An 11,684-nucleotide genomic window follows, 5' to 3' on the forward strand; every position below is an offset into this window, starting at 1 on the left:
GGTTGTTAATATCAATAAGACTACATGCAGAAAAATATTTCTCTGTAGTTATGCAGTTGCTGCTTCCTCAATGGAAAGTCAGTAGTAGATAGAGTCTATGTGCCTTGAAAAAAGAAACCTCTCTCTATGAGAGTAAAGAAATATTAATAATTTTTATATATGAAAGGATGTAGCTTTATACCATACTAATAAAATTACTTGTGAATGAATATTAACACATCCCTGAAAAGTAACTGTACATGGTATCACCAAAGATAAAATATCTATGATTTGACAACTTTGGTTAAGAAAGCTGACTCTGAATTCTGGAAACGTATTTCTCCATTAGGGTTAGACATTCATATGCTTAAAACTACAGCATTTAATTACATATATCTATTTATAAAGATAATAGGAGATATCTAACTTTGTAGCCATTAGAACAGTTTAATTATTCAGAAGATTTTTAACAGTGGAATTTATTTCAATGAGATGGATATTATTAAATGTTTTAATGGAGTCATTCATTTGAAAGAGAGACTTTCATCTTACAATTAATTTTCCAGTTAGCAAAATGTTAAATTAATAAGATGTTCATATCTTTTTCATGTAATTAATAATGTAACTTTCACAAAGCTCAATGCCTAATGCATTTGCTTTTGCATAGCTTACTTTCTGATTAGACCAAAAACACAGTTATGTAAGAGAAATTCAAGGAATACACTGCTCACTGGAGAGTGAGGATCTCTCTATGGTTCTTATTTTCTTGTCTTAGAGCAAGTCATCTGTTAACAATATTTATATTCACTTTTTACCTCATCTTACTGTTGTCTTTATAAGTGATACTACAGACTATTTCAAAGATAAGTGTTGCTGCCACCTGGTACTTCCAAAGGTTACAAACAAAAAACATAATTGGCACATAAAAGTTTTTGATAAATATTTCAAAGAACATCTTTTCATTTCTTTCTTCTAAGTAGAACAGTATCCTTATTCTAATATAAATTCTACATTTGATAAAATTGTTCCTACCCAGCATTTAAAGTGTTGATTTTTACCAGATAACAGATTTTGATGGTCAACGTCTTTATCCACTAAAAATAATGCTTAAATAAGGCTCTTCCTAGTCTTTTCTAAATGTACTAACAGAATGACATGCAGCTTTGATCACTGAATTACATAATTGCATCATTGTACACTTAATGGTCCAAAAGTTAAAGAACACATCAGAATACCTCATTTTTTTTTTTTTAGAGTCTATAAGTATATTACAGGGAATCTAAAGACATGTATAGATTTCACTGGTGAAAAATAAGTGACTATAGACTGCCTCGGAGTTTAAATTACTTTAGCACTGATAAAAGACCATAAACATAATTCAAACGCAGGATCCTTATTTAGTCCTGAAAATCAAAGCTCTTTCAAATAAGAAGGTAAAGGTAAAGCATGAATCTGAATGTCAAAGAGCTTCCAAAACATCTTAGGGAAAAAATAATGGAGAAAATTTTAGAAGTACGGTCCCTGTAGTAGTTTCCTAAGGTGGCTATAACAAATTGCCACAAATTGGGTGGCTTAAGATACAGACATTTATTCTCCCAGAGTTCTGGAAGCCAGAGGTCCCCAAATCAATGTTTTATTAGTCTGTTCTCCCTGCTAAAGCTGTAGAGAAGACTCCCTCCTCACCTCTTCCCAGTTTCTGGTGGCGGTTAGCAGTCCTTGGCTGCGTCACTCCAGTCTCTGCCGCAGACATGGTCGTCTTCTCCCTGAGTGTATGTGTGCCTGTTTCTCTCTGTCTTTGCATCTCTTCTTATAAAAACATCAATGACTGGGTTTAGGCCCACCCTGGTCCAGTATGATTTTATCTTAACTTACACTGTAATTACATCTGCAAAGAGCCTGTTTCCAAGTAGGATCACATTTACAGGTACTGACAATTAGAACTTGAACTTATCTTTTGGGAAGATACAGTTCAGCCGCTCAAGGAAGGAACATATAGGCCCTGAAGGAAAATAAGGAAAATAACATTGCAGAGCTTTTTCTTAAGAAAAATAGGGCATCACAAATAGAAATAAATTTAGGTGTGAGAACCAGTCTGTTAGGAGTGTTCTTCAGCTGTCTAACTCAATGTGGTCATCAGGAAAGGAACTGAAATATTTGTTAAGCCAAGGATCTCCACCAGACACAACTGCAGGGGTGCCATTCACAGAGGCTACCACAGAGTTTTCTAGACTTGTACCATGCAAAGCCTATACCTGTTTCATTCCTTTATAGGAGCTAGGAGGGCAAACTACAGGAATAAGTCAAATATAAGGTAATAAAGGGGAATGTTAGAGACTGGAGAACGCTGGAGTGCCCTGTCTAAAGGCTCAGTGTTACTCAACTCCATCCTACCACTGCCATGCAGGAATGCAGGCCCAGTGCTGCTAGGAAATCCATTTTGCTAAAGAGAAATATTAAATTTGGTTTCAGTATAAAATCCCTTTATATTTAAATAATGAAAACTAAATTTTAAAATGTTAAAATTATATAAGGGCTAAAAAAAAAAATTCACCTACAGGACCTACTCCAGGTGGTAGGTCACCCATTTGCAGTCTTTCTGATTTGGGCCCACCTAATTCAAGTGCATCTCTCTCATGTTATAAGTGGTTTCTTAAATTAAGGATTCTGAACTTGAAAGGGAGAAATTGTGAAAAGTTTAACCCAAATGATGTCATAAGCATATCTGGAGACTAATGATTTGCTTGTTCATTTCATTGCAAAAATGGAAGTAATCAGGAATCCTAGTGCTTGCCATGAAATTGCTAGCATCTGTCCCTATGTCCCTGTTTCCTTTGCCTTCCCTCCTGTTAAAGTGGATAAATGATTCATGCTCCTCTCTAAGGCCAACATGTTCACTGTGTCATCAATCTTTTCAATCATACTGCTTTTTTACTCAAAGCCATTCCTTTGCAGTGTAATCGTTTTTCTCCCCCTCTCTGTCCTGTGATCCTCACACAACACAATTCCTTAGTATTGTTCACACTCAACAATCTCCACTTCCATGCCTCATATTCTCACTTGAATACACTCCATGAGGAATTTGTCCCCCAAACTCACTGAAAATGTTGAAATCCAAGGTCAGCGAAGACATCTATTTTCCTAAGCTTTATCAATTTTCAGGCTTCATTTTATTGTCTATCAATACATGTAACATAGTTCACACTCCCTTTTTAAAACATATCTTCACTTGATATCTGAAATAAATGTGTAGCCATGTCCTTGACTTGCCTGAGACTCAGGAGTCCTATGGGTAAGAACCTGAACACAGCCCATAAATGAGCTGTAGGTAGATAAACACCTATCTAATTGACTGGGTACCCCACTGGAAGTTGATTTGGAAGGGAGATTAAAAGGGGAGGTTGGAGAAAATAAAAAGTACCCAAGTGAAGAAGTTGGGCAACTTGGGGGAGACTGGGCAGCGAGGAATGGAATGCAGAGGTAAGAGTGCTTCCAGGTCCAATATGAGGTGCTGCTTAACTGACCTGACCCAGCCCCTCCTGAAACACTCCCTCCACCCCGCAACCCCAAGACTGAAGAGAGAGTTCAAGTGTAAGGGTGGATTACAGCATACCTAAAGGTTCAACAGTTCTTCTGGGGGGAACCCTCTAAATAAACTGAGCAAGTCTCAAGAAGCTGAAGGCACTTTCTTGCCAAAAGGCCAGGGAGGTCATGGGTTTAGAATAGGTTGGCAACACAAGGACTGCAGTATAGGCAGCCACCGTAGGAGAGAAGGCAGCAGCTGTCAGTGGAGCAGAGGGAGAGCTAGAGAGGTAGACCCTAGAGAGCAATGGCAGAGCAGAAAGTCCCATCTGTGACTCTCACACACAGCTTTATCTAAGGACTCTCAGAGGGAAGAGTTGGGAGAACAATGTGAGATAAAGTCCGAGCTTCCTGTTAGCCTTTCTATAAGTCTGAAATTTTGTCAAAATGTTTTTAAAAATTCAAAGAAGATCCCCATATTACATTTGGGTTTTAACCTCGTAAATGTTTTGATTCCTTTAAAAAAGATTATGAAAACAGACTTTCATTTAGAACAATTGCAATAGTCTCCCTCCATTTTGGACATTTGAATACTGAAAGCTTTTTGGCCTTATTTCTGCCACACAGCCCCCACCCCCCCTCTTACCCTCCATCTGGGAAAGTCATTAAAAAGGCCCGGGTGCTCCTTCTCTTGATGTCAGTGGGAAAGTTCAAAGCTCACAAACTTGGAGCCCTGCACAGGAGCCCTCAGTGTGGCCCCACTTCCTAACCACAATAAAAACCAAAGTAGTCATCCACCCACTTGCTCAAGCTGTCCCAGACTGGCTTGGGTGCCTGCCCTGTTCTCCCCAGAAAGTCTCATTATGTGAGTAATAAACCTTCCCATACTGTCTTTGTGTACATGTGGTGTCCTCAGTCTTTGTATCAAAACTAATTTTGGTTTGGCAGGGATTGATCCTATGCCCTCCTCGGGCAACAAAAAACAGCAGTAGTATGATAGAGGGTAATAAAAAGCCCTGTAAGACATAACATTTAGAAAGGAAAGAGAAAATATTTAAAAAAAATTTAAACAGAAATTTAAAATCTTTGGAAGAAAGTGGAATATGAAGGTCAATCTCATATCATTTCTCAAGGATATCTTCTTAAGCTGTACCTCACTCATTAGCATTCAGTTATAAATAAACCCTTAGAAATGTTTCCAGTCATCCATTAGAAAGGCAGAAAACTCCCCTCAGAATTCACAGGATATTTTTAGTCAGATGCCTTCAAAGTTTATGATACACATATTTTTAAAATATGTAATGAAATGAACACTTTACAAAGACATTTTATTGCCTTAAAAAGCATTTCCCTCTCACATCCAATAGCTAATTATTTTCAAGGTGCTATTCAACACAGAACACTTGGATTTCTGTGAATGTTCATAAGCTTTTCATATATGATCACAGTCTATTTATGAGAGCTGACAATTGTCACAGAAACCTTGCTATCTCTAAGGAGGGTAGAGGAAGCACAGAAAAAGAAAACAAATCTGATTAAAGGCTCCTAGCTTAAGGGAAGAGAGAAATCCATTGACAAACCCTTAAGGATCATTGATGTTTAGCTGAAAAACAAAAAAAAAGAAAAAGTAAATAGAAAGAAAGGAAACAAGAAGGCAAAAGAAAATTAAAGCCTGAAAACAGATGTAGAACATTGTTTGCATGTAGAAAATACTTGTTTATATGCAGAAAATCAACCTCTGGAAGCTAAAATGTCACTCATTGGTTTTGCATGAATTCTTTGATCAAAAAAACCAGCATTATGCTTCCTAGGAGCTACATTCTGAATTTTGTTTACTATTTTTAAGTTCTAACATGGTTAGAACTTTAATTATTTCAATGTTAAGATAGTTGTCTGAATAAATAGCAGGGTAAAATTCATTCTTTAACCTTTGCAACTGAATTCAGATTTGATGAAATATCAATTCTAGGACAAAACAACTTTAAAAGTCCTTTAACAATAGTCTATTTGTTAAAAGCATCTTTAAGTCTGTGGCAGGATATTATACTGTGTCTTGCAGACAGAAAATAAGAGACATAATTTATCTTCCCCAAAATTTCCATTCTGCACAGCTGGAGAATTCTAAGAACGAGTGGGCTTGTGTGAGGTGACGATTCACTCATACTAAAGCAGTAAAGGTATTTACGATACTTTACTTTGGTCATGACTTGGGCTCTCAAGTACCTTATATTTAATTAGGGTAATTTATACTAATATTATATGTCTCTCACACATGATGCCTTTATTGACAAGAAATCACTCTACTTCCCAGGTGTTCTCAGAGAATAGCAAGGAGCAAGTGCTTTACCAATGATGAACAAGTGCCTCACTTAGTGTTTTGAAAGCAAATAGGTACTTAATAATAACACATAATAGATAATAGATAAGATGCTAGCAAGTGAAGAATAAGATGCTGAATTGGTTAAATACTGCACCCCATTAACACCCTTGAATGACATTATATGGTATTTTGATAAATGTGGCTATTGGAACATCCTCTAGAAAGCTTTTCTCTGGATTTTTTTCTTACTTGAAGAGGAATACATTAAGATTTCTGGGGATTAGGCAAAAAGCTATTTCAGCTGTCTCTTCTCCCTGCCTTAGTCCATCACTCTCCATAATTGTGTCAGCAAAACCAAATTGTAGTTGTGGGAATTAAACAAGAGGAGTATAGGATTTTACACAGGGCTGAGACTAAAGACTTTTCCATCTCTGGACAACCTTTGATGGAAGCAAAAGTTTGCTTGCTATCTCCATCAGCCAGACATGCAAAGGAGAAAGGATGAAAGGTGAAAACAGAGAACTATTACAGAAAAGATATCAGTTGTTTCAGAGTATAATTTTTCTTGACCATACAGAAGCATTTCTGGGTTTTGTTTGTTTTTTACTTCACCCACAGAAGTGAGATTAATAAGCTTTTCTAGGAATCTGAAAGAGAAGTAAACAGAATGACAGTATACCCTGTGGGATGGGGTCATACCCAGAAGAGGTCAGTGTGTGGCCATTACTGGCCAGAAAGCTTGACTGGTGATACAGGTATTTGCTGGTAGTCTCACTAGAAACCTTTCCTTCCTATCACTTTCCAAATTACTTAAAGAAGTGAAGTAGACCCAGGAAATCAGACTCCAGCCCTAGTGCCAGGCTGAAAAATAAGCTCATTCCTTCCTATTAAGCAAAGGATTTAGTCCAGGAGGCAGCAGGTGACCAAACCAGTATATCAAGGAGTGATTCTCTTCAACTCGGATCCAGGAATTCTAGATGCAAATCTGTCTCTTTTGTCTGATGGACGTTTAAAAAGGACATTCATAGTTCTGGTGGCCACTGGCCACCATTTCAAGACTGTGAGGAAACCACTACTGAGGCTATGCCAAAGGCTGGGCTGAGAAAAACAAAACCGGTTCTTGGTGATACCTGAATCTACTTCTGGTCTTTTCAGTCAGATGACTGAATAAATTTTCACAATTAGTTAAGTATATTTGAGGTAGGTTTTTTGCTGTTGTCACAGAAGTATAGTGAGAGACTGGCAACACAATGACTTTAGTCAAATCTGTCAAAAAAATTTTGTTTATTCAGCATTTATTTATTATATGTACCAAACCCTATGTTAAGTCTAGAAGATGTATACTGTGATAAAAAAAAAAAAAAGAGAGACAAGCATGGTCTTTGCCCTTCCAGAATTTAGAATCCAGTGAAGTATGTAGAGAATAGGAAGACAACACAGTAAGTGCCAAGAGGAGGGAAGCATAGAGTGCTATGGGGACGATCAGAAGCCACAACATAGTGGACATTCGTATTTTTGAGGACCCTTGCTTTATTCTCCCTTCCTAAAGATTCTGGGTTTCCTTGTGGGGAATTGCCTTTCCATTGAGTACTGATAGAATGGTAAATTCATATGCCTGACTCACCCTACAAATATGGAAACATTCAAGTTCTTTCTTTTCATAGCCCAGTTAATTCAGGGCTTAAATGTATTAGCTTAGCTCAGTGATCAGCTGCTTTTTTCCAGAGCATACACCTTCAGTGAGTATCACAAGTATAAAAGAAACTGTTAGAATCCTTTATTCATCCCCACTGATGCAGCCAAAGCAGATGGTTCCTGCTGTAAGATAGTTGCTGAGCTTCCTGCTTCCTATAGCCTCCAACGCTTTTCCCTAACTCTCAGTTCTGAGAGCCCAGATAGTCGTCCTATAAATTCTGTTGTGCTTCTATTAGCTGAACTTAGTTGTTGTGGCTTACGATCGAGGAACCCTAACCTGTACTTTAGGTGTCAAAGAAGACTCCTGGAGGAAGTGACAACTAGGTTGATATCTTTTTGTTCTGTGTCCATAAATGTAGTTTATTAAAGGACTGATGTACCTAAGGTTAGTTTGGAGGGAGATAGCTAGCAAAATGTGAAATTGTAACTTTGAGAGCTTAAGCAAAAAGAAAGGAGCAAAGAGTTTAAGGCTTGTTTAAGGCTGTACACAAAGTAAAGTAGTTCACTACATACAGAAGGAAAGACAACAGGAACAGTACAATTGTTACAGTGTGGTCTTGAGATAATAAACTGTGAGAAAATGCAAAGGAATTTAAGAGCTTCTGAATTCAACCAGGGAGAAACAGAATATTCCATAACTCATAGACAGAAGCAAATGGTGCAGAGTAAAAGGGAGGGGTAAATGCTGCCACTGGCTCTAGCCATCCATGGTAAGAAGAGTTTTCCAATCCATTTGTAAAGGATTCATGATTAATTAAGAGCATTCTTGTTAGTCAACTGGCACAAGTAGTATACGTACATGGACATATCTTAGCTACAGTCAATTTGTAATATATGGACATAGATTAATATTTAAATAAATCTGCACATAGCTAACCCATAGTTTCCTTGGCAGTATTCTCAAGAAATGTGTTCTCTTACGTTTCAGAAATAACACTGTTGTATTGGGGCTGAAAATATCTGAAATTTGGATCCAAAAGGCCAGCTAGTCATGGTTTGGTGCCAAGGTGGGAATAATTATGTTTGATTGATTCCTCCAGGTTACCCTCACAGTGACATTTGTAATGCCAAAGGCATAAGTGACTAAACAGTAGCTCCACCTCTTGTCTCTTACTCCTCTAGTAAATTCTATACAATCAAGTGAAAGCTACCTGGCTTTTATATTATAATAAGTAGAACCATAATTGTTCATCTGAGAAATTAAAATTTCCCTGGCACTGAATTGCAGGAGCAATTTGTATTAGTAACTCTTATGTAAGAGCCATGGGTTATGCCTTCTGGTATTTTTGTTATTTAAAAAACTTAAGAATGAAACTTTGTTTCTTCTGGACATTTTTATGTTATATTTGAGTGAGAGGGGTTTTTTGGTAGTGTTTTGAAATGTAAACTCCTTTTGTACGTTCTAGCTTCTCTCATTTAAATCTCTAACCATTTACTGAGGATGTAATTTGTGCAGAGCATTACGCCAGGTGTTAAATGACAGTAGCTGTCTAATGTGCATCATCAACTTGGTGAAAGCTAACTGTTTGCCAAAATAATCCTGGAAGAGTTTGGAAATACAGATTCCCAGGTCCCTATGCAGACATTTTGTGATTTAGAGGGTCTATGGTAGGTGGGGAGCATCTGTATTTTTTTAATTCCCCAAAGTGATTTTACTGGAATCAGTTCTAAGAGTAGGGCTATAAGTAAATCAAAGATGTGGATGAGGTGGCTCTCTCCTTTAAGCAGCTCACAGTCTAGTTTTGAAAATATGCCACATACTCTCATAATCCTATTATGGGGAAATTGTGGTACGTGCTAAAGAGAAATAAGACTGAACCTCCAACCCTGTGACCCTTCATATTATGGATTTTATTAACTTATTAAAACAATGTTCTATGTCAGGGGTTCTTGATCTCCTTGAAATCCTAAGAGGTCCATGGATAGAAACAGTGTGGTGGACTAAAGCGGGAAAAATAATAACATCTTTATTTTCATTAAATTCTTTGATTTTCTGCATATATTAACATATTAATAAATCCACAGTAGTATTAGCAATGTCTGAAATCACAATTGAGATCTTTAACTATTGTTTACCCTTATCACTACTTCCAAGCTACAGTAATTTTTATTATATAATGTGCTACTAAAAAACCACAAATATTACCATACATTATATTTTGGTGTTTTACTGACTACATGCCAATGTAGACTTTTTCCTTTGCAATTATTCTATGGTGTCAAAAAATGGTTAAGGACTTCTAACCTCTTCTCTCTGATGGAAAACCACAGAGATAGAAAGAATGTAATCAGTCATTTGATACATCTTCTTCATTTTATAATTGAAAAATAAAATGTAATGAATACTGTACTCAACTTACTAATATTCTCCTCTCGGTGCAGTTTTTACAGCTGACCTTAAATCAAGTGTAGAATCTAATTGCTTAAGGGAAAACTATCCTTCCTATCAGTGATACTTCTGGAATGATTAGTACCCACTTCACTGGCAAGGAATGATAGAGTTTTCTGGGAAAATTCTACTTTATTCCTTTAATAAGAGAGCTGGGATTCCACTCTCTCTCTTTCACTTACATGAGTGTGGAGAAAAATCCCCTTGTTTTTGCTGAGAGCCATCTTTCAATTAGCCGGGAGCCATCCTTAAGACAAACCTACATACAAAAAAGGGTAGAGCCAACAGAAGAGAAAGAAAGGAATCTAATCCCTGAACAAAGTCTGGTGCTGACCCTACTCCACTGTTTAATTCCCAGTTGTGAGTTAACAGATTATATATTGTTTTTAATCCATTATAAGCTGGTTGTAAATTGATGGCAAAATTGATTTAAGTTTACTCCATTTGTATTTTTAAATTCAGTATTAACTGAGCACTTACTGTGTGCCAAATACTTCCCTAAGCAATTTATTTACAGCAAGTCATATCTTCTTCACAAAAACCCTATTAATATCACCATTTCTACAGATGAAAAAAATCAAGGTACAGAGCAGTTAAGTCACTTGCCCAAAGTGCTCCAGTTAGTAATGAATGGAATTGATACCTAAAACTTCCAAAGATTTGGCATCCATATTGAATATGTAGCTTCTTGCTGCCTACCTAACACAATCCTATAGCTAGAATGAAATAGTATAGTATGTAGGAAATAATAAAATTCATATGAATTTTCTATCTCTTAAAGAACTTATTCTTACATTTTGTAGAACCACAAGAAATATTTACTTAAGTGTTTAAATCCCCTGAGAGGATACAATAATTCAGAGTTAAAAAAACATCTTGCATTAACTTAAAATGCAATAAATGTTTTTATATAGTTGCAACATCTACATTCCCACAGGAATTGCTGTGTTGTGACTCAGGAACACCTGGGCATGAAGTAAATTAGAAAACTGCATTCTGGGAAGTGAGGGGTTTCAGTAAATTAAAGTTTAATTTGGGTGTAAATTAGTAGCAAGAGAGAAAGAATGAGTCAACACCAAGAAATGGCCACCTCCAAAATGATGATGTGGTGGGGGTCCAAAAGGTTGTCAACAAAGAGAATGCATGAAAGGGTTCTGGGAACTGAGCTGTGGAAAACAGAAAATCAACTGCTGAGCCAGGGACAAGTCAGCAGAGCTCAGATCTGGACAATTCTAGCAAGAGAAAGTAATTAATGCAGCTTAATTTAATTGGCTCTACAGGCAGACTAAAGCCAGTAAGTAGTACTCAGGTCTGCAATAGTCAATAATATGTAATAATTTTAAAACCAACGTTTCCAAACTTGTTAAGTCACAAGAGTTGCAAAGAGCATTGGTTAAAATAATATTCCTGAGTCTTCCTTTGAAGAACATCGCAGTGAGTAGCATGAGCTATTTATTTACTACATACTGTATGCTAGCCATGGTGCTGCTAGTGGAAATTTGTGATGAACAAGTTGTGGCTTCTTTTGCTGACCGAACAATTCCAGAAGTGTGTAGTCAACAGGAGAGATATACAAGTCAATACGTAATTATAATACACGTCGATAATCTCAGTGTTAGAGTTAAGTATACAGCTTTACAGCAGCAGATAGAAACCTGTGGCCTAAATTTAGGAAGTCATACCTAAATTGAGAATTGAAAGACAAATAGGGAATAAATGGGGTATGTGCAAAGACTGAAGTTCTTCCAGGGGGTAAAGCCTTATGTGAGGTGGGGACAAAGT

Source organism: Camelus dromedarius, chromosome 11 (genome assembly GCF_036321535.1).
Source record: "Camelus dromedarius isolate mCamDro1 chromosome 11, mCamDro1.pat, whole genome shotgun sequence".
NCBI classification, from domain to species: Eukaryota; Metazoa; Chordata; class Mammalia; order Artiodactyla; family Camelidae; genus Camelus; species Camelus dromedarius.